The sequence below is a fragment of the Mercurialis annua genome, linkage group LG7, assembly GCF_937616625.2.
Source record: "Mercurialis annua linkage group LG7, ddMerAnnu1.2, whole genome shotgun sequence".
Lineage (NCBI taxonomy): Eukaryota > Viridiplantae > Streptophyta > Magnoliopsida > Malpighiales > Euphorbiaceae > Mercurialis > Mercurialis annua.
This window is the reverse complement of record NC_065576.1, coordinates 15,459,819-15,463,696: the sequence shown is the minus strand read 5'-3', so window position 1 is coordinate 15,463,696 and position 3,878 is coordinate 15,459,819.

Here is a 3,878-nt window from a genome sequence, read left to right as displayed (position 1 = left end):
GAGCACGACGTGTTGTTCAGAACAAACACAATATCTGTATTTTCCTCTTGTAGAATAAAGAAATTGTCATTTAGCCGAACAGAAGCAGAGAATTTACGACAAAAAACAAACGGCTTAACAAAATCTTTATGCATTACTTTACAGTGAGCATAAATCATTTCAGAAGTCCCCTTCACATTCCAGACTTCTATTGGGCATGCACACTCTATAAAGAACACAACTTTTGGTGGTTACTTAAATCGGGACACCTCACAGTTTTTGGGCATCTATAATTCTTGTAGGAGCAAAAAACTCTTTAAGAATCAACCACCGCTTCCAGTGCCCGGTTCCTCTTTGCCCGGATAGGCAGAGTGCAAGCATGGCACTTCCGAGTCTTCTCAGAGCATGCGTTGCATGTTGCATGCCCATTCTCACACTGAATAAAAGTACAAAATTATCGTTGACCATTATTAAAAAATACAAGTACAGAAATAAAAAAAAATATATGGCAAGAAATGGGTACAAACCATAATAATGGGAGTTGTTAAGGGCTCACAGCAGATTGGGCAATCCATCAGTTCCATATCAAGTGAAGACATAAAGATATTATCGGACATCTTCTGGTTACTCTGAATATGAACAATTTGTTTACTCTGAAATGGTTGATTCATTATGCTGTGATAGTCTATTTAAATAGGTTCAAGCATCGTGACTCTTCAATTTCTTCAGATGCCCATTGTGGATGTAGTTAATTAGCGGATGTAGTTAACGAAGAGGCTATATTGGGACAATACATTGATGGAACGAGTGTAATGAAAGGGTTTCTTGGAAAACCCATTTCTTTGCCATTAAGGTTTTCATTTTTCTGGCGGTGAATTTTTTTGCGATGTCCAATTTAGCCCATGACCTTTTTAACAATTATGAAAGACAGCACCTGAACTTATATTTTACAATCAAGCAAAACACTTCCAATTTTTGCAAGGGTTCCACGACAGCACCGTAATTTATAATTTTGAATCACACACAGATTTGATAGAAAGCAAGTTGAATGAGTTTAAGATAATACAAAAAATTATTCGAACAGGATTAATGCTAGTTACCTAACAACAGTGCACAAACACAAACCATTGTCACTTCCTAAACAAAACTGCATCAATTTTTCTTGAACCAACCAACGCCTAAACTGCCACCGGCAACTGCAAAAGCCACAAAAAAATCAATCTTCATGATCTTGGTTTTCCTCTCCATGTCTGAGCACTTGACTTCCATCAGCTTGAGGTGCTCCTTCAGTGTGTCTATTTCCATAAGTTGCAGACCACTTTCCTCTATCATATTTCCATTTTCTTCGTGGTACATCTCATGAGACTCCTTCAATCCCTCGAAGGCCTCATTAAGTTCCTGCAGTTCGTCCATTTTAGCTGCCACCAGAGTATGAGCCTGAACTAGTTCCAGTAGAGCGGCATTGCGTTCTTCAGTCATGGCATTAAGCTCACTTTTCAAGCTCCTGACCACTGTCATTTGATAGGCCATGTCGTTATCGACCCAGGCAAAAAAATCGCATTGATTCTGTGTAATGTAGGTCAAACGATAGTTAGATGGCAACAACAGAGAATTAATTTTCAATAAAATACTTGCATTTCTCTTAGAACAGCCGTAAAATCTCCGTCCTGGATTTCGTTCAGTAGAGGAAATCTGAATACGGCATGGAATTCCACAATCGCACACAACTTGTTTAGTTTGACCTTCCATTGTCGTTGTGTTCTTCGAGCTGGAGAACTGTGGGTTGAGTGTTGAAAATGGGGTTGAGTGTTGAGTGCAATTATGTGTTACACAGACGTTTATTATATGTAGGGTTTAGATGTCCTTTCTTGTCAGGTGTGACAGATGTCCCTTCTTTCAATAATAAAGTACCTTAATCAATTAATTATGAAGGTTGAGGATCTGAGGTGATCTTATATTAATAGATTGAGGACCGTAGGTGATCATAATTTAAAAGGTTGAGGACCTTCGTTGATCTTGAACAACAAAAGGTTTGCCCTATTGTCAGGTCTGACAGATGTCCATTTTTTAAATAATAACGAACCATAATTGTTTTAATTATGAAGGTTGACGACCGTAAGTGATCTTAAGATAAAAGGTTAATGACTCTAAGTGATCTTCAGTTTAAAGATTGAGTACCGTAAGTGATCTTCAGTTAAAAGGTTGAGGACCGTTGTACGTCCTTACAGGTATTTACAGTTGATTTAACAAAAAAAATTAGACATTCACAATTACATGACAGTTAAATAAAAAATTCACAAATGGACATAATATCCACTGAAATCCAGGTCACAATGAACAACAAACAAATTACAAATAAATACGTTGGACCGGTACTTGACGCCAACCAAATGAAATAAACATGTCCTACAATTACGTGTTTTTGGATCTCTTCCTCACAATGTTCATGTATCTAGAGGGAACATCTTTAGCTCTCCTCTTCCCTTTTCCTTTTTAAGCTTGAGTGGAGATAGGTTGGGACAGAGCTCCATCTTCAACAGTGCTCCGTTGAATGTTTAAGGCTTGCTCTCCTGCATCAGCTTCACCTGGGTGGTTCTGGTCTGGTTGGCTTTGGTCAACAACCGGATGTTCCGCCTGAACTGCTTTATCGACATGAAGCACAAGCTCTCTTTCAGCAGAAGGCTCTCTTTCAGCAGACTGACCACCAGCTTCATGAGTTGACTGACCCCCACTTCTCTTTAGGCACCCCCTCTTATTGTGTCCAAATTTGACACATAAACTGCAAGTCATTCTCATATTTCCTTTCCTTGACAACTTTGCCATATTTGCAGCACCTTCCCTGGCATTTTCCACCCTATGTTTATCTAGTTCCTCTGCCTCCTCCTTTCTTCTAGCTTTTGGTATTCTGCCCCTCTTCTTCTGGTCAACTGGGGATGGTGGGAGTATGACGTTGAAGGGCTCAGGATCTGTTTCCCACATGTCTGGCCCATTCATAGGGTTGATTACATAGCTATATACCTTCTCCTACGTAGCTCTGCTGTAACAGTCATCCACAAACTCTTCAACCCATAGATTATTGCCATATATGCATGGTGTAGCATGCGAACATGAGATTCCAGTAAGCTGCCACCTCCGACATGTGCATGATCTGTTAGCCAAATTAACCACGAACTGGCCCCATGGGCCATCTACCTGCCACTGAGGGCTACCACCGGGCTCTGCGGTGAACTTCAAACCATAATCAATGATTTTGGCCAACTTCTTTCTGATCTTTGGACACAGCTCACCCTCTATATTTCTCCCACGGTTCTGCTTATCATTTATCCTCTTCATAAGCTGAGTCCTTATCATTTCGAACATTGACAACACTGGCCTCTCTCTTGCAGCAAGTATGTACTTGTTGAACGCGTCAGCCAGGTTGTTAAGGAGGATATCACATTTGACTTCCTCCTTGAACAGCGCTCTATACCAGTGTTTCTTGGGCCTGTCTTTGATCCATTTGAACCCCGCGTCATGTTTGTCTTCGAGAGCTTTCATTGCTCTATCCATGGCCGCTTTGTAAGTTGTTGTTCCAATGTTCCAGATCAAGTGCTTCAAGTGTTCCTTGTCAAACGTGCTCTTGAAATTGGCCCACAAATATCTCCAGCAAAATCGGTGCTCTGAATCTGGGAACAGCTCCTTCACATCATTCACCAAACCCTGCACAAACATCAAAATATAATTACCCATGGAATTGTAAATAATTCAACAAAAAACCTCTATAAACCACATGTAAAGACGCTAATACAACACATTACGATTGTTCACTAAAATCAACTAAATCTGCCAAACTGAATCTGCCAGAGTAAACAGTTATGCAATGTACCTTTTGTTTATCGGACATGAAAACAATGTTATTG